General features: G+C 45.4%; 1 protein-coding gene across 2 annotated transcripts in view; it reads left to right on the top strand.

Moving 5' to 3' along the window:
* The window catches only part of tsnare1 (T-SNARE Domain Containing 1), a 975066-nt gene that overhangs the window by 278035 nt on the left and 676291 nt on the right, over positions 1 to 20740 (top strand). The window lies entirely within an intron of this gene.

Genomic DNA, 20740 nt, shown 5'->3' with positions numbered 1-20740 from the left:
GAACACCAGAGTCAGCCATGGTGCCACTGTTCAGGCTGCGCCTGCTGTTCATAGAATTTACAGTGCAGAAGGAGGCCATTCAGCCCATCGAGTCTGCTCCGGCTCTTGGAAAGAGCACACTACCCAAGGTCAACAGCTCCAACCTATCCCCGTAACCTAGTAACCCCACCCAACACTAAGGGCAATTTTCGACACTAAGGGCAATTTATCATGGCCAATCCACCTAACCTGCACATCTTTGGACTGTGGGAGGAAACCGGAGCACCCGGAGGAAACCCACGCACACACTGGGAGGATGTGCAGACTCGGCGCAGACAGTGACCCAAGCCGGAATCGAACCTGGGACCCTGGAGCTGTAAAGCAATTGTGCTATCCACAATGCCCTACACAATGCTACCATGCTGCCTGATGGGCCAAACCCCCAACAATATACAAAACTGTATACTTGCTATAGAGGTGGACTGCCACAAGGAATTCCTGCACAGACTGCCAGTCCCTTCTAGTGGTCACCCATCTGTGTGCCTGCACCTTGGGTGTGCCCACACCTCCAAAACTCCTGTTGATGATGCTTTCCACCAACTGCGTGCTCTGAAGTGCATCCAACTTCTCCTCCATCCAATCATTGCAGTCTGTGAGGAGCTGCAATTGGGTATACATCCTGCAGATGTCATTGTCTGGAATGCTTGAAATATCATGGATTGCCCACATCACACAGGTGAAGCACTTTACTAATCAACTTTTCCTGTACAATAGACACTTATTAAATTCTTATTTAATTAAGTTACAATTAATGATATGGTCCCAGTCGCGAGATTTCTACTATAAATATTCAAGGTTAAATACACCAATCTCCGCCCTCTGGTTGGTCTACCTCCAGCTCCAGTCTCTTCTGTCATAGGTCCTGCAACCAAAATATCTACTTAACTAATTCATTCATTTAAAAAAAAAATTTCAAATTTAGTGCATCTTCCCGACCAGCCAGTGAGGTCTCCGCTTTCATGTGATGTCTTTTTTTTTCAGTTTTCTTTCCCCTTTTCCCCAAGGAAAGTTATTTATACTGACAGCATCAATACTAAGCTCCTCCGAGTCTGCTCTCTGGAGAAGGTGGTGAGTCTTTGGAATTCTCTGCCCCAGGGGGCATTGGAAGCTGAATCACTGAACATGTTCAAGAAGGGAGTTGATATATTTCTGGAGATGAATGAGATCAAGGGATTTTGCGATAGTGCAAGAAAGTGGCATTGAGGTCGCTGATTAACCATGATCTAATTGCATGTCACTGGATTAATAATTTAGAGGTCAGGCTAATGCTCTGGGGGATACTGGCTCAAATGCCACTGTGGCAGCTGGTAGAATTCAAAATCTATGAAGAAAATCTTGAATTAAAAGCTAGTCTCTGTGACGTTGATCATCGATTGTCGTAGAAACCAACCTGATTTATTAATGCCCTTCAGGGAATGAAAATTGTCATCCTTACCTGATCTGCCCTACAGACCCAGAACAATGTGGTTGACTCTTAAATACCTTCTGCAATGGCTTAGCATGTCAATAGTTGTCTAAGTCAACAAAGTCAAATGTTTCTGCTGCAGAAATGTCCGTCAGTATGCAGACTTATTTCAGCTGTCATTGTTCAGTGTTTTCTTTTTTTCTTAATAATGATGGGTCAAAGGTCGAGGATCCAGAGGAGCCCAACCTTCTTAGCCTGGGACTTGCTTCAATATCAACCACTGGAGGGTAATGAAAATGTACAGGGTGGTGCATGAAGAAAAACTGGTTTAATTGTTCAATTCTTGACCACCTGGCCAGCACTGGAGCAGAGGTCGACCTACCGGAAGGCAGAGATTAGTGTATTTAGCCTTGAATATTTATCGTAGAAATCTAGTGAGAGGGACCATATCATAGAACATAGAACAGTACAGCACAGAACAGGCCCTTCGGCCCTCAATGTTGTGCCGAGCCATGATCACCCTACTCAAACCCACGTATCCACCCTATACCCGTAACCCAACAACCCCCCCCCCCCCCCAACCTTACTTTTATTAGGACACTACGGGCAATTTAGCATGGTCAATCCACCTAACCCGCACATCTTTGGACTGTGGGAGGAAACCGGAGCACCCGGAGGAAACCCCCGCACACAGGGGGAGGACGTGCAGACTCCACACAGACAGTGACCCAGCCGGGAATCGAACCTGGGACCCTGGAGCTGTGGAGCATTTATGCTAACCACCATGCTACCCTGCTGCCCTATCATTAATTGTAACTTAATTAAATAAGAATTTAATAAGTTTCTTTCATATCCTTTCAAAGCGGCTTTACCTTCAAAGACCCCTTGAACACCACAAAGTAGCCATTGAAAATCAGAAAGTAGCCCTTGGCGAGCCTGCAAAAAATCTTTTGACCTCTGCTACAGTGCTACTTCAAACAGTTTCATATCCATTCTTATTTCGCAACTGATGATTAGCTAAACATAATTTGACTTAAAAATTTTTATATTTTTCAAATGCCTGCTACCCGTCAGCTTCATTGTGTAAAATATGAAAGGATTAAATTTCCAATGCAAAATAGCAGATTGCAGAGACAAATGTGATGCAAGGCAAAAAGCTTACAATTGTAAAATTGTTGCACGAGTTGTAGCCTAGATGCCCAACCTGATTTGAATTAGACCGATTATATACTTTACTGCAATGTGTGCTTGATTGCTTTACAGTTGGTCATGAGACACAACTTCCAGTCTCTCGAAGCAGAGAAGTAAAACTGTAGAGTCTTGTGCATTTATTCATCATTTCAGGTTTGCCCTCCTGCGTTCCATTTATGATGGTGTTTTTGTTCTGATCAGGCGCTGCAACCAAAGTCTTGGCATTTGACTTTGGATGTGTATCGAGTTTGCTGTGCGTTTCCAAGTAATTGTGCTGGTGATTTTACATCTCGATGCAGCATGTGGCCTGTTGTGTAAAATTGCCTTAGCAAGATTTGATCTGTTGACATCGTTATCACCAGCACTACTCTTTTGCCCCACTGGTTTAATCTTCAGTTTGATCCTACGCAAATATTTGTCTGTGATTTTCTCCTGTAATTCTGGAGCCATGCAGCGTAATTGTCACTGTGTCTATGGGAGATGTTCTCAATTATACATCAGGTGATTGTCCATGTATCAAGTTACATTAGGTACAGATGCCTGCTGTGATTTGCAGATTATGTTCTTTATACTTGCAGAAAATTGGACTGCATGTCTGAAGAATTACTAATGAGAGGGGGTTTGCTTATGTGAATCATTGCACAATGCAATAACTCAATCACTGGAATATGTACCAACAGTATTCACTTTCATTTCACTGATTTTATTATTTCTTGTATGCGTTGGGCAATCAGACATCCTGGTTTTAATGGGACAGTCCTAGTTTTCATCAAACATCCCGGTGCCCTGACAGTTGACTCTAAATGGCGCACACATCCCAGTGCACAGCTCTCCTCCCATGAAATGAAATGAAATGAAAATTGCTTATTGTCACGAGTAGGCTTCAATGAAGTTACTGTGAAAAGCCCCTAGTCGCCACATTCCGACGCCTGTTCGGGAAGGCTGATCCGGGAATCGAATCGTGCTGCTGGCCTGCTTGGTCTGCTTTAAAAGCCAGCGATTAGCCCAGTGAGCTAAATCAGCCCCATGGTAGGGAGGGAAACACGGAGGAAGTGTTTAACTGCACCTCTTGCATTCCGTTTACTGTTTGCAAACCCCCAAAACAAAAAGTCTTTGGTGCACCCTCAGAATTGAAACTCGCCATTCATCGAGTTGGCACATGTGCAGAAATCCAGAGGCAGGAGATTGACGGTGGCAGTTGAAGCGGTAGTCAAACGGCCATCATTGGTAAACCTCCAGTCAGCACTGAGGAAGGTGGTGGGCAAATTCAATGGAGCCATAGCGCGTTTAGAAAAGCTTGCGATTGAAACATTGCATGCTTTCCTATTGCGGCTCGCGGTGCAAATGAAACATCCCACACTTAAGGTATGTTTGATTGTTTAGAATTATTGCTTCTAGCTGAAAACATCTTTTGTTAGAATTCAGTGCGGAAATGAAAATAAACAAGGCTTTTAAATGGAGATTGTTAGAGTTAAAGTTGGAGTGCAATCGAGGATTCTGGCTGAGATCTTTTGGCAAATGAAGTCTTGCTTCAGCTTTGTATTTAAGAAAATGAGGCGAAAATGTCTTAAATAATGGGATGTTTCAACCTGCAGGAGAGACTTGAACCAGGGTACACAGCTTAACAATAAGTGGTTCACCATTTAGGAAGGTGATGAGGAGAATGTTTTCTCTCAAAGGGTCATCAGTATGTGGAATTTAGGGGAAATGATGGCGCAGTGGCATTGTCGCTGGGCTGGTAACCCAGAGAACCAGGATAATGTTCTAAGGGCCGAGTATAAATCCCACCTCAGCAGATGGTGAACTTTGAATTCAGTAACATTCTGGAATTAAAAGTCTAATGGTGAGGATGAAACCATTGTCCATTGTCGAGTGTCATAAAAAGTAATCTGGTTCATTCATGTCCCTTACGAGAGGAAATCTGTCATCCTTACCGGCCCTGACCTAAATGTGACTCCAAATCCACAACAATGTGGATGGGCAATAAAGACGCCAACATTCCATGAATGAATAAAAAATATATAATCTTCCTCGATGAGCAGTGGAGGTTGGATCATTGAATTTATTCAAGGACGAGTTTGACGGATGTTTGTTAGACAAGGGGTTGAGGATTACAGTGGGCAAATGACAAAGTTAGAACATAGAACATAGAACACTACAGCGCAGTACGGGCCCTTCGGCCCTCGATGTTGCGCCGACCTGTGAAACCATCTGAAGCCTATCTGACCTACACTATTCCATTTTCATCCATATGTCTATCCAGTGACCACTTAAATGCCCTTAAAGTTGGCGAGTCTACTACTGTTGCAGGCAGGGCGTTCCACACCCCTACTACTCTCTGAGTAAAGAAACTGCCTCTGACATCTGTCCTATATCTACCACCCCTCAATTTAAAGCTATGTCCCCTTGTTGCGGTGATTTTCCAGCCTGGCGCGGAGCTAGGAGAATTGTGCCCAGAGAATTTGCAAATTCCGCAGTCACCCAAGGCCGGAATTGAACCCGGGATCTGGCACTGTGAGGCAGCAGTGCTAACCACTGTGCCATCATGCTGCCCCACTCTCTTCCTCAAAAAGCATGGGAAGCTTAATCTCTGAATATCTTTTAAGGCAGAGGTAGATAGATTCTTGATAAGAAAGGTGGTTATCTGGGGCAGGTGGGAATGTGGAGTTGGGTTTATAATCAGATTAGCCATTTTCTTTAGCATGTGCAGTAATCACCATGCCAGGCAGTGGCTAATTGAAGCTCGCTGAGCCCTCTGCTGAATATTGTCAGGGGACAGTCTTCACGAATGTGAGTCATTCATTGAGTTGCACCACAGCTGCAGGCTGAGTTCCTGCAGAGCACCACATGTGCTCTTTGCTACACAACTGCTTTGGCCAGTGCGGAAATGGTTGATCAATGTCCAATGTTGGTTTGGCAGGTTAAAACCAAGTGGGTGGGCTCTGTGATCTCTGATAAGGAGGAAGAGTTTTAGTGGCGGTGTTTTGGTTCCATTCCTCCTCCCACAGGGCCTCTGCTGTTATTCCTTGGCATGGTGGTCTTAGCTATACAGGCTGGCATAATGGGAGGTGAGTAGCAGGTGGATTGGTAAGATTCTTGTGTAGAGTCGGGCTCGGGTTGATGTAAACCTTCTCCAGGAAACGCGTGGATGGCATTGCTGCCTCACAACGCCAAGGACCCTGGTTCAATTCCAGCCTTGGTGACTGTTTGGAGTTTGCACCTTCTCTCCTAGTCTGTGTGGGTTTCCTCTGGGTGCTCTGATTTCCTGCCACAGTCCAAAAATATACAGGTTAGATGGATTGTTAATGCTAAATTTCTCTTAGTATCCAAAGACATGCAGGTTACGGCGATAGGGTGTGGGCTTGGGTAGGATGATCATTCAGCGAGTCGGTGCAGTCTCAATGGGCCAATTGGCCTCCTTCTGCACTGTATGAATTCTATGTTTCTATTCTATGGTTCCAGGAGCTTTCTTGTTGCAATATTCCTCCTTGGGTGAGGGGATGTTTTTCAGGCTTGGAAGCTCGTGGTGTTGAGTTAATTGGAGGGTATCCGAGATGATGAGCACTGTCGTGTTGAACTGGCCATCTCCAAGACTGGTGTGGAGTGATTTGTACCTTACTGGTGCACAGTACTCTGGAGTTGAGTAGATATGGCAAGTGCGGAGGTCCTTAAAATTTGAGCATCTGCACCCCATCAGGGGCCAGCAAGTTTTGCTGAGGACGTTGTTTTATATTTTAATCTTTACTGCTGTTGTACTCTAATGTTTTTTGCATGTCAGTATTTGGTCAAGGGTAACACCAAGATAAATGGGATGTAGTTTGTGATTCAATCTCTTGCCACTCAATCAGCCATCATCTCATTCAATATTGGAGCTGGGACGAAGGACCAAGTGACTCCTAATTCATATGTTCATATGGTCCCCTGGAATGAGAGAGTTCTGTGATGAAAGACAGATGAAATTGGAACTTTATTCTGGAATTTAGAAAAATCGAGAGGTGACCTTATTGAAACATATGAGGCTCTGAAACGTTTGACGGTGTGGAAACCCAGAGATTGTTTGTCCTGTCTGCAACTCTACGGAACATGGGACGTAGCCTTAAGATAATGTATTGAGCATTTGGGATGCAGATAAGAAGACATCTCGTGTATGAGACAGTTGTGAATCTTTGGAATTTTCTGCCCCAGAAGCTAAATCAATGAATATATTCAAGGAGATAGATAGGCTTTTGATTTCCTCGGGAACTAAGGGATTTGAAGAGAAGCCGGGAAAGTGGAGATGAAGCGGAAAATCAGCCATGATGTTATTGAATCGTGGTGCCGAGGGGCCATATGGCTTACCCCTGCTTCAATTTCATATGTTCCTCAGTATTTCCTGAAGAATTCATCAATTCTGCTCACCATCCTGCTGCTTTCGAATCTGTGGTATTTACATAGAAGGCTGGTTTCTGTGGCAGGCGGAACCAATTCGAAACAATTTGTAGGCAGGCTAGTAACTGATTCAAACAGAGCTCCATCTTGCTTCAAACAGTAAACTATCTGTGTTGTTTTGAAATGGGAGGCTCTTGGCTCCTCTCTGCAAATAATTATTTTGTCTTTTGTGTGAGAAATACGAGACAAATATTGCAGTTCTGTCTGGCGATTGCTGTTTGTTTCAAGAGGATCGGCAGCCTGTCACTGTTAACAGGCTTTCAAGCATCCATAATCTAATCAGATCAAGCTTCTTGGCTCGTTCCTCAGGTTTTTTAAAATAAGTGTTCAAATTTGCCAGTGATGTTAGATGGAAATTAGAGCAACCATTAAAGGCATGTCATGTCACTGAGGAATTCCCAATAAGTTTTGTTTAAGGCCTGGCCTGTTAAATGATGCTCAGCACAGCAGTGGCTGTCCACATTCCGTCCACCTGAGTGATAGAAATAATTGGTGTAATTTTAATATAATTGCTGGCCAATTGAGAAAGAACAAAGGGAACATGTCAAATGTGAAAGGACCATTTTGATCTGGAGTACCTTGGCCTGCTCACTTTAGAATGATAGAATTTACAGTGCAGAAGGAGGCCATTCGGCCCATCGAGTCTGCATCGGCTCTTGGAAAGAGCACCCTACCCAAGGCCATACCTCCACCCTATCCCCATAACCCAGTAACCCCACCCAACACTAAGGGCAATTTGGACCCTGAGGGCAATTTAGCATGTCCAATCCACCTAACCTGCACATCTTTGGACTGTGGGAGGAAACCGGAGCACCCGGAGGAAACCCACGCACACACGGGGAGAACGTGTAGACTCCACACAGACAGCGATGCTCCTTTTTATTTTCCCTTGTTTCAACATTGGCAGTCCTGCCTTCAGCTACTGAGGCACAAAGCACTGGAATTCCTTCCCCAAATCTTTCTGCCTCAACCTCTTTTTGCTCTTTTAAGATGCTCCTGATAACCTACCTCCTCTGTTCATCAACTGATATCATCTTAGAGTCATAGAGGTTTAGAGCACAGAGACGGGTCCTTCGGCCCAACTTGTTCATACCGCCCAGTGTTTAACCTCTAAGCTAGTCCTAAATGCCCACATTTGGCCCGTTTCCCTCTGTACCCATCTTACCCATGTAACTGTCCAAATGCTTTTTCAAAGACAAAATTGTACCTGCCTCCACTACTGCCTCTGGCAGCTCGTTCCAGACACTCATCACCCTCTGTGAAAAAATTGCCCTCTGGACCCTTTTGCATCTCTCCTCTCTCTCCTTAAACTCCTTTAGTTTTAGACTCCCTTACCTTTAGCACTTTAAAAAATTTTCATACTAATACTTCATTCTATCATATTTTAATGGCATAATAAGCCCATCTTGAATGGTATTTAGAAGTGCTTGGCTTGGCTGGTAGCACTTGCCACTTTTAGTCACACAATCGGAGGTTCAAACCCCAGTGTTGAAATTTGAGCACATAATCTAGGCTTGTATCAGTGTAGTGTTGAGAATTTACCACATCGTTCGTGATCAAATCTTTCTAGATGTAAAATAACTCCGCACCCGACACCCACCCAAGCCCACAACAGTCACAGAAGAACAGAGGAATTCTCCTCGTGCCCTGCTCATAATGTACCCTTCAACGAACAGCACCAGAGACTTGTGAAACTGGTCACTCCTTGTACTGCTGCTTGAGGAACCTTACAGGTTGGCGGCCACATGTGACTGAAATATGATTGGCTGTGAAAAATCCTGAGGATGTGAAAGGCGTTGCAAAAATGCCAGTTCTTTCTTCAACTGAGCTGTGCTTCTGTCTGACGGAGTACTATCTCAATGCCACGTTGCAGGAATAAACAACCGCATTGATTGCGTCCCTTTAACATGAGGGAACAATCCAGGCTGGATCACTGGAATGTTCCCAAACTAAATTTGACAACGGGCCACACAAGATTTTGGTAGATCGAATCGGGGCAGGGCCAACTCAGTTAATGGGAGCGGGTTGGGGAAAGTTATAGAACAGAGAGATCTAAGGGTCGAGGTTCATAGCTCCTTGAACATGGAGTCACTATTGCTAGCTGTGCCCTTCAGCCTAGGCCCGAGATCTGGAATCCTCTCGTTCTACCTCTCCAACTCTGCCTCACACGGTTCTCAAAACCTACATCTTGGTGCACCTAATATCCCCTGAAGTGACATTGCGTCAAATTAACACACGTTTGATGTCGTGGCCTGTAGCCGGTGACCGCTGAGCAGGGAGAAATACCAAATGGCAATGAAGGGGAACCCGATCCCAGCCTTGGCAAAGCGGAGAACCTCATCCTAGGTGCTCATTCCACCTGGCCAGTAAAACTGAGGTGAGACGGGGAAATGTTCACCCCGAGCTGCCAGCTGGTTGAACGCTGGGGACAAATAGGAGGCGAATATGCTGGGCAGGGGAGAATCCATCGTTTTGGGGGGTAGATGGGAATTTGGAATTGGAAACAGACGGACCATCCGTGGGCTTATTGAATAGTGGAGCAGGCTGGAGCGGCTGAATAGCCTACTTCTGCTCCTATTTCATAAATGTTCTCTTCTAATTATGCAGCACCTTCGCAGATTTTGCTACAGTAAAGGGGCTACATAAATAAAAGTTGGGGCTTTTTGTATCTTGTTTCCAATTGTTTGACGCACCAGAAGTGTTTACCCTGCAGCCTTGCTGGTGTAGAATATTATTCCCCCCATTCAGAGCATTCAAATTTGTCATAGTTTCAGATTATAGGACATATGGGTTGCCATGAGCACTGGGGTGAACGTGGAGAGATTTGGGATACGAGCTGAATTAAAACTGTTCCAGGCTGTGCCTGTTTTTGCTCTGAGCTGTCCCTTTCGCAGTAATTGGGAATCTCTGTGAAGATCAGTAGCAGCAAAACAGCTTGGCTGACCTGTGTGGGTTGGCATGGACGCAAGTGATTCAGGTGTTCAGCTCTCAGCAGGCAAAATGGATGGCCATACATTTGTATTTGTGTTGCCAACAAATCAGCGTTTGATTGAAATTGACAATTCCCGCCCGTGTTATCACCAGACGAGTTTGAACGCAAATGCACCAGAAGAGGCTATATGTGAGCTGAATCCTGAGTGTGTATCCATTTTTCCTCCACTTCATTTGAAATGCTGCTTTTACCTTCAGCGACTGCAAACATGAACTTACATTTACATAGCGCCCTGTGTCACCGCAGGATGCTTTGCAGTCAATGAAATGCTTCGTAAGTGCAGTCTCCATTGCAACGTAGGACACGTGACAGCTAAATTGCACACAGCCAGCTCCTCATAAACAGCAGAATCACAGAAATGTTAAAGACGCAGAAGGAGGCCATTTGGCCCATTGTGTTTGCACCGGTTCTCCATTAAGCATCATGACTTTGTGCCATGCCCCTGCCTTAATCCCATACCCCAGCACATTGTTCCATTCAAATAATCATTGAATGCCTCGATTGAACCTGCCTTCGCCACAATTCCAGGCGGTGCACTCCAGATCCGAACCACTCGTCTTGTGAAAAAGATTTTTCTAACATGACATTTGATTCTTTTGCAAATTACTTCAAATCTGTCCCCTCTCGTCCTCGACCCTGTTACGCAATGTGACGTGATCAGCTAATCTGTTATTCGGTGTCTGTTGAGGGTATAAACGACCCTGCTCTTCTTTGAACTAATGCCATGTGATCTTTTATGCCCACCTGAGTGCAGATGAGGTCCTGATTCAACATCTCACCTGGAAGATGGCACCTCAGACTGTGCAGCACTCTCAAATGTGGATTTTGTCCTCCATTCCCTAGACTGGGACCTGAACCGTCCAACTTTGAAGTAAAAATGCTGCTCACCACTACAGAGAATTGTGAACACAGCCAAGTCCATCAGGCACGATGCCTCCCATCCATTGACTCTGTCTACACCTCCCGCTGCCTTGAGAAACTTGGCAGCACAATCAAAGACCCCCCTCCCACCCAGGATATTCTTTCTTCCAACCTCTTCCATCGGGCAGAAGATACAAAAGTCTGAGAACACGCGATAACAGATTCATAAACAGCTTGTTTCCTGTTGTTACCGGACTCCTGAATTACCCTCTTATGGACTGAACTGATCTCACCACGCACCTTTTCCACTGTTGTAGCACTGCACTCCAGATGCTTCACCCAGTGCCATGTCTATGTATTTACTTTAAAAAAAAAAAAATTTATTAAGTTTTTCACAAAATATAAACAAGAAAACAATATTAACAAAACAGCCATGGTAAAAACCCAAGAACAACACCCACCCAACTACAAAAGCAACTACAAAAACAAAAAAAAGCAAACAACAAAAAGGAAAGAGATAACACCCGCCACATCTAACAAACCCACCCGCCACATCTAACAAACCCATGTACACAGTTCTCCCTCCCACCAAACCGAAACCCCCCCCCCACACACCAGGTTGCTGCTGCTGCCGGCCTATTTCCCTACCGTTCCGCCAGGAAGTCCAGGAAAGGCTGCCACCGCCTAAAGAACCCTTGTACTGATCCCCTCAGAGCAAATTTCACCTTCTCCAATTTGATAAACCCCGCCATATCATTGATCCAGGCCTCCACGCTTGGGGGCCTCGCGTCCTTCCATTGAAGTAAGATCCTCCGCCGGGCTACTAGGGACGCAAAGTCCAGGACACCGACCTCTTTCGCCTCCTGCACTCCCGAACGTCTATGTATTTACATTGTGTATTTATCGTATGTCCTATGTTTTTTAATGTATGGAATGATCTGCCTGAACAGTACGCAAAACAATAATTACACTGTACCTCAGTACATGTGACAAAATCTAAATCTGAGTCAAAGCTCACATTTTGCAGCTCAATCTTGCAGCAGATGATTCCTTTTAGCAAACCCGTACACAAGTAACCTTTCTAAGTTTCAGCTGTCCTTTTTTAACAGTTATTTGAGGCGAAGATTATCCCTATCACTGGACTGCAGGGTTTCAATGCAGAATTTACAAAGCTACTGGCATTTGCAGATGAGAATCATTTATTAAACAAGGGATATTCCTCACTGTCGTTCCAGAGGCAATCAGTTTAGACTTTATTTTCACCTGAGTAATTTGTAGCTTCTCATGCTAATGGCTGAGCTGCTGCTTGACAAAGGGCAGTCAATAAGGTGTCCTTATCCTGCTCGTGCACAGTTATAGAATTTTGACAGAGTCGAAGCGCCTTGTCCTTGAATCAGAGGGCAATCAGCATCTCAATGACGATGTATCATATCCTATTCCAGCACCAGTTAAGATTAGAACATTCAGCATAGATGAAGAATCGAACCGGAGACCTTTGTGATCTGTACGGTTCAGTATACATTGGGCACTACACTTGAACTGAAACATGAATGGAGTATGAGAGTATGGCTTAGTTCCACAATGGGAAATCAAGGGGACAATTTATATGGCCACTTTTATAAAAAAAAAAAAAAAATTTAGAGTACCCAATTCATTTTTTCCAATCAAGGGGCAGTTTAGCGTGGCCAATCCACCTATCCTGAACATCTTTGGGTTGTGGGGGTGAAACCCACGCAAACCAGGGGAGAATGTGCAAACTCCACACAGACAGTAACCCAGAGCCGGGATCGAACCAGGGACCTCAGCGCCGGGATGCAGCAGAGCTAACCACTGCGCCACCGTGCTGCCCTGGTATGGCCCGTTTAAGACACATTTCAATGTACTGGCTCAATTTAGTGTAAAAAAGGATAGGATTGACAAAATGGCTCATTATAGGGAATACCCTGTAGACTAACTTGTTATCCTCTAATTAATCTTTTGGCTGCTGCCATGTATTCCTATGCGTTTTTTTACTCACTCCAGTGGGATTTAGTTGACTATTTTCTCTTTCCCAACTACAGGAATTCAATCCCTTCATTTCATTAAATTGAATTGTCAGCCTCATTATTGATTTATCCTAACTTGAATTAAAATGTGAAGGAAATTTATGCTTTTTAATTTTACTTTTTGTCTGGTTGTCCAACGGGACACTGAACAATGTGGGTGTGCTTATTCACTGAAATTATTTTCTTGATTTATTCTTTAATGGGATATTGGCATTGCTGACTAGGCCAGCATTTATGCCCATCCTTAATTGCCCTTGAGACGGTTGTAGTGAGCCACCGCCTTGAACAGCTGCAGTCTGTGGTTCAGGCACACCCATAGAAACATCGAAACTAGAAGCAGAAGGAGGCCATTCAGCCCTTTGAGCCTGCTCCACCATTCAATATGATCGTGGCTGATCCTCTACCTCAATGCCGTTTTCTTGCTTTCCCCACACACCCCTTGTGCCATTAAAATCTAAATATTTATCTATCTCTTTCTTGAATACATTCAGTGCCCTGGCCTCCACAGCCTTCTGTGGTGGACAATTCCACAAGTTCACGACCCTTCGAGTGAAGACATTTTTCCTCAACTCAATCCAAAATGGTCTACCCCATATCCTGAGACCATCTCCCCTGGTTCTCGATTTCCCAAGCAAGGAAAAACATCCTCTCTGCAAAAAGTCTGTCCAGCCCTGTTGGGATTTTAAACATTTTGATCAGATCTCATCACAACCTTCTAAACTCGAGTTTAATCTCTCCATATAGGACTGTCCCACTGACCCTGGTATCAGCCAAGTGAACCTCTGCACTCCCTCGATGGCAAGTATATTCCTTCTTCGGTAGGGAGACCAAAACCGCAAGCAATACTCCAACTGTGGTCTTACCAAGGCCCTGCATGACTGCAGCAAGACATCTCTACTTCTGAACTCAAATACTCTTGCAATGAAGGCCAACATATCTTCTGCTTTCCTAATTGCTTGCTGTACCTGTCTATCCACTTCCATTCCCAGTGCCACATGCTAGCGAGCACAGAAATAGGAGAAAGAGCAGGAAAATGTATGGCTTAAGAGTTGGTGCAGGCGAGAGAATTTCGGGGTTTTCGAAGTGTTTATGATAGACCCCAGATAGCAAGAAATTGAAGAGCAAATATATGCATAATTCGCAGAGGTGTGTAAAAATACTAACTATCGGGAAATTATATTGGGTGATTTCAACTTTCCCAACCTTAATTGGGATAATCATCGTATTGTACACCGAGAAACACTGTCCTTGCTGCATCTATATGCCGGACAAGACAATCTGATCTTCCTCAAGAATGTTCTTATTTTCCATGGTGTTCCAATTTATGTTTGAACTTTAGCAGGAATCCTGGCTCCTATGGAACATTTGCAGCAACCACACATTCAATAATTTACAACTTTGTAACTCAAGCTCCTTCCTTCATCTCAGTAACTTGAGCATTCATAGCAGAAGCCAAGGAAAGCTTGCGAACCGGATTGAAATAAAAACACACTTTACTCCGTGAGTAATGCAGAAGATATCGTGGATTCTCAGTAACCAGCCCAAGACTTCAAATGTCTGCAGATGAAGTATTGATTATAGGCAGGGAGCTAGATCGATCAATAAGCATTAAGCTGACCTGAAAGTTGTTAGGAAGTAAGTGTTTAAAAAGGTGGAGAGTATCAAGTTGAAGAGAACTGTGTTTTTGTACCTGCGGTTTTATTTTATTTTTCTGTTCTCAGTGCCTCACCTGAAAAAACAGGTTCTGGGATCCTCTTCCTGTGATGCTAGTAGCACTCTGTACCTCACCCAAGCAATGATTTTCCATCTCCAACTATGGACGGTGAGAAGTGATGGATTACTTGACTGCAGTGGCGTTACAACTGAATTCCCTTCCTCTGCACCCAGTTATTTGCACTCGCACACTGATCGTGGGCAGTCGCACAAAATATGGTTGTTTTGCTCTTCCGAAACCAGTGATAATGAAACAACTTTGTTTATCTCTGCCATTCTCTTTGGTGGGGGAGTCCAGAACGAGGTCCTCCCCTCAGACCGTGACCCAACCTGGCACCAAGACAACCTGGCACTGTGAGCCTGGCACCCAAGCACTACCCCAGCACCCTGGCAGTACCAGATTACACATAAGATAGGAGCAGGAGGAGGCCTTTTGGCCCCTCGAACCTGCTCCGCCATTCATCACGATCAGGGCTGATCATCCAACTCAATAGCCTAATCCTGTTTTCTCCCCATAACCTTTGATCGCATTCGCCTAAAGTGCTATATCTAGCCGCCTCTTGAATATATTCAATGTTTTAGCATCAACTACTTCCTGTGGCAATGAATTCCACAGGCTTACCACTCTTTGGGTGACAAAATGTCGCCTCATCTCTGTCTGAAATGGTTTACCCCGAATCCTCAGACTGTGACCCCTGGTTAGAACATACAGTGCAGAAGGAGGCCATTCAGCCCATCAAATCTGCACCGACCCACTTAAGCACTCACTTCCACCCTATCCCCCGAGCCCAATAACCCCTCCTAACCTTTTTTGGACACTAAGGGCAATTGAGCATGGCCAATCCACCTAACCTGCATGTCTTTGGACTGTGGGAGGAAACTGGAGCACCCGGAGGAAACCCACGCAAACGTGGGGAGAATGTGCAGACTCCGCATAGACAGTGACCCAGCAGGGAATCTAACCTGGGAGCCTGGCGCTGTGAAGCCCAAGTGCTAATCACTATGCTACCATGCTGCCCACTGGGTTCTGGACACACCCACCATCGGGAACAGTCAGGGTGCCAAGGGGAGTGCAAGGCTACTGCACTGCCCTGTCCCCAAACACCTGGTGGGCTACAAATGCCTTAGGCCCCTGGAGTGGACATCACACCTGTCTCTGCTTGTTAAGGCCAGTATTTAAAAAACATTTTTATTTTTGTTTATAAGTTTAGTGTACCCAATTAATTTTTTTCCAATTGAGGGGCAATTTAGCGTGACCAATCCACCTACCCTGCACATCTTTGGGTTGTGGGGGTGAAACCCACGCAAACACGGGGAGAATGTGCAAACTCCACACGGACAGTGACCCAGAGCCGGGATCGAACCTGGGACCTCGGCGCCGTGAGGCTACAGGGGTTAAGGCCAGTATTAATCTGTGACTGGTTGAGGCCCGGCCGGTGACTCCCGGTCGTCAACCTGGCCGTGCATATTTAAATGAACCTAATGGATCATTTAAATATCTTTGGATCACGGTCAGTGTGGGTGTGATCCAGATCGCGCCGGATGATGCAGGTCAAATGACTCCGTTTTCCACCCGTTGTGAAGTCTGATTTGAGGCCCATCATGCAATATTCCTGGCATGCCCAGATCTGCGCTGGGTGCAACACGGTGGAAAAACCAAGCCCGATGCATTTGTGATCTTTCAATCTGTAGCCATGTCCTTACAGACCTTGATATAATCCGTCCCGCGCTCAAGTTCACCCTGCAGATGGAGCAGCCTAACACATCCCTTTCTGCCACATGCTAGTTGAGAAAGTCACCAGTATGTTCTCAACTTAAGTCGACCATTGCTGGTCAATATACAAGTTATGATTCGTGTAGCCCCATGTACTATGTGATTGGCCTTGTAAGTAACCTTGTAAACAGGGCCCAGAGCCGATTGCTCATCGTGCAAGTTTGATGCATCAGATGGAGTGCATCAAAGCTGTCTTGCAGCACAGTGGCTATCCTGATCATATCATTGTTCACTTTGTCTCATGTAAACTCACAGATGGGCTAAAGGCTGCTGCTTTCTCCACAGCAAGTGCCTGGGCTTTCTCAAATTAGTCTGGAAAGGCACTGCATCTCAGAAATTTGAACAGCGAGTTAAGGACTACTGTGCCGTGGCATTGCGAGTGGGACTTTTCGCAAACAAAAATACTGCCATCAGTCAAAAATTACCTTCTGCTTACCCCACAATTGAGAACCAGCATGTATGCATTTCAGTGCCTGTTCAATGCCAGGTAATGCCATATGTTCCAGCGATTGGCTGATCAAATCTAACAGCATTTTACTTTGGTTCTCTGTAGCAGGTAGAGTACAGGCCGTACTCCGCCCATGTTTACAAAACCTAAATTGTGATGTCTATTGTGAGATGTGATTCCTGCACAATCCTGAGTGTGCTCATAAATAACAGTGACGGCCAGTTAAGGTAATCAGTTGAGCTCACAATATGGCTCAGTTGCTTTTGCTGGAAATGACCTAGGTTCATTCACAAGGAACTGTTCTCTACAAATAAGAGGAATATGTTCAAGCCTTGCCAATTGTTTGAATTACCAGGAAGCTTGGGGAGATTATAGTTCCCATAGCTTTCTTCAATGCTTCAGCCAATCTGAATGGACCTGTCAACCAATCAGCATCCATCTCTCCTGTGGAGTAAATTGTTGTCATTGTTTGAAATTTAACACTCTTGCATTTGTTCTGAGGAATGCAAGATGAACAGCTTCTCTCTTTTCAGCAATAACTTGAGTACTGCATTTATTTCTGGTCACTAACACACAAGGGAGACATTAATTTGTTGTCGGCAGCACAGATAAGAGGCATGAGTCAGACTAATTGCGTCAAAGGTCTGGCTTATGAGAAAATAATTTTCCCATTGCATCTATGTGGAGCATGTAGAGATGTTTTTCTCTGTGCTATAGAAATGCAAGTTGCTGTTAGCCATGATCTTATTGAATGGTGGAGCTGAATTGGACTACTTCTCCTATGTCACATGCTCGTGTGTTCGTACACATGTTCATGTATAAAAAAAAACAAGTATGTAAGACAGCATATGGTAGAAAAAAGGAACACTAATTGCTAAAATGATCATCATCTACCTAGTTCATCACCTACCTCCTGGTTGTCACATGATGCAACAGTAATGGAGTTGATGACTAGCTATTAATCTGTACAAATTAATGTATGATCAACTCCGAAATGAGGAATAGAAAGCAGCAGTGGTGGAAATATGGGAATTAGTCATCTGTTCCGCCCAAGCATGTTAAAACCCATCATGATCAGGAGGAACATGGAGAAACAATATAAAATAAGGGTTAAAATTCTTAAGGGGGTGCATGGGGCAGAGGGATCTGGGTGCATGTGTGCTTAGATCATTGAAGGTGGTAGGCAGCAGTTAATAAACCATATAATGTTAAGGGCGTAATTAATAGGGGCATAGAGTACAAGAGTAAAGAGATTACGCTGAACTTGTGCAAGACACTAGTTAGACCAAAGCTGGAATAGTGGGCACGATTCCCCAAAAACATTTCTGTGTGGTAGCGAGCGGGAGCTCCCGCGAGCTAGACCTGGCAAGGCCGGCAACGCTATTCAATGTTAATTAGTCCACTTAACGAGGCCCCACAGGCTTGACATCGCAAATGAAGGCTTGCCAACTGATTCTCTGGCACCGCGCTCACCAATCCCCTACTAACCAGGTTGAGCAGCACTTAAGCAGCAATTGCTCAGCCAGCTAGCAACAATGGCGCCCAGGAGACCAGGCCCTAGATTCGGGGATGCAGACCTGGGAAGGCTGCGAGATGCAATGGAGGCCAGGAAAGATGTCCTGTTTCCCCAAAGGTCCCGGAGATTTAGCCATAGGGCAGCCAGTGCTGCCTGGGACCCCGTACCCAGGCACCCGCTCATAGCATCACCTGGACTGGGTGCTGGTCCTCTCCCCGACCATGGGCATGTCTCCGGAGCTGTTTCCCACCCACTGGGTGGTCAGATGGTGGCTGCTGAGTGTGCAGTGTTGCCTCTCACGGTGTTCAATCACAGTGTCCAGGCATCACGGCCTGACTGGGATGCTAGGCAATGATTCCCACATGTGACATGACCTGTCCATCCACGAGAATCTACTTGGGTTGTGTGACGTGATCCTTTAACCACGATTGTCAATTACCTATGAGCAATAGCCTCAGGTGCACGGCCTGAGGCCTCGGCAGTCGGTGGGGCAGACAGGCGGTCAGTGGGGCATACGGACTGGGACAAGGATTACACATAATCCAAGGGTTGGCATGGTGGTGCCGCAAGCAGTTTCCCCCCCGGCAGTGGGTCCACCACCCTCGCCAAGCACTGGGATGGCAAGCTGATGAGCCATCAATTGCACGAGAGACGAGTTGCTATACAAAAGTTAGGCTTTAATAAGCTAGCACTTAGCCCTGCGGTTGTCTACAATAAAATGGATGACCGCCGGGCGGTCCGACTATTTATACCTCGGTATGAAGGCGTGGTTAACTCAGCCTCTCGACCAATCGGAGAGCCGTCACATGACTGGTCTCAACCAATCGGTCGAGAGGCACATGACTGACCAGGGCCAATGGTAAGCCGGTGTTCTGCACCAATGGCACAGCGCTATGCAAATCATACCACCACACAAGCGCAGCGCTCCTGGGCTCTCTGCCTGCGAGCAAAGATGGCCACTCACCACAGAAGCCTTTCTGCCAGGTTCACATTTTTAAAAAAGGAGTAGTTATCGGCGGCAGCCTGACTACTTGCTGGGTAGGCCGCTGAATAACGGGAGGCAATTGGATACAGGGTGGCTTTTGTAAATTGTATGTAAATCAGGCTTAAGTGGTGATAATTGCCGCATTGCGAGATCCCGACTTCGCCTACGGGAGCGGGCCGGTTGCATCGCAAACTGTTTGGCACCTGGCACAGTTCTCATATTTGGCGCCTCCCGCTATTCATCTGCCTTGTTTTGCTTGAGCGCGAGTGCAACGAGGCTGGAGAATAACGCCCAGTGGGTACAGAAAAAGGCTAAGGGGAGATTTGATAAAACTGTTCAAAACCATGAAGGGGCTGGGCAGAGTAGATAGAGAGACACTGTTCCTGCATGTAAAAGGATCAAGAACAAGAGGGCACAGATTTAAAGTGATTTGCATAAGAAGCAAATTTGATGTGAGAAAAAATCCTTAATCACATAGCGAATCGTTCGGCTCTGGAATGCACTGCCTGGAAATGTGGTGCAGGCAGGTTCAATTGAGGCATTCAAGAGGGTCTGAGATTTAATAGCAACAATGCGCAGGGGTTTGGGGAAAAGGCAGGGAAATGGCACTAAGTCACAGTGCTCATTTGGAGAGTCGGTTCAGACACTGGCACAGGCCAAATGGCCACCTCCTGCGCCGTATTGATTCTATGATTCTGTGATCATGTGTCATGTCTCAAATTACTTATCCTGAATGCCAAAGTATTATTTCCTGAAAGGGAGCTATCTCGTTTATGTTTTAATCAATCTGTTCCTCCACCCTCTTCCGAGGGAGCCTGTTTCAGAAGTTCATCACTCACTCACTGAAATATGCCACCTTTGGATTTGTCTTGAATTAACCCTTAGAGCGCAGGCTGTGTTCTCTGATTGTTATTTTGGGCACCATGAAACAGCTGTCACGATCTCTTGACTAATCCCTTTCGAATTTTAAAACAATAATCACATCACCTCTCACCTAATCCTCTCCAGTCAGATGATGCCAACAACTAAAATCTCTCATTTTCATCCAATCCCTCCGACTCGTCCACCTTTTTGGTTGTCCTCGTTTGCATCCACTTGCTTGTTGCAATATTACTTTTTTTTTGCTACAAGTAAAACAATTCCATATTTCAGGTGTTTTGGTGATTCATTCATGTGTGCTCAGTCTGAAGGCAAGTCCCTTGGCTCATTATTTGCAGATGCTTCATCCTGGACTGTTGCTTGGCAGTTTCTGTCTGTGATGGTTTGCCATTGCTTTCCACCATCAGGGGCAGGGTGAAGAGACAGGTCGCAAGTCTACCTCAGCCAGAACGGGAATTGAACTC

Source organism: Scyliorhinus canicula, chromosome 10 (genome assembly GCF_902713615.1).
Source record: "Scyliorhinus canicula chromosome 10, sScyCan1.1, whole genome shotgun sequence".
In the NCBI taxonomy this organism is placed as follows: Eukaryota; Metazoa; Chordata; class Chondrichthyes; order Carcharhiniformes; family Scyliorhinidae; genus Scyliorhinus; species Scyliorhinus canicula.
Note: the sequence above shows the minus strand (reverse complement) of the source record. Positions and strands in the feature narration are given on the sequence as shown.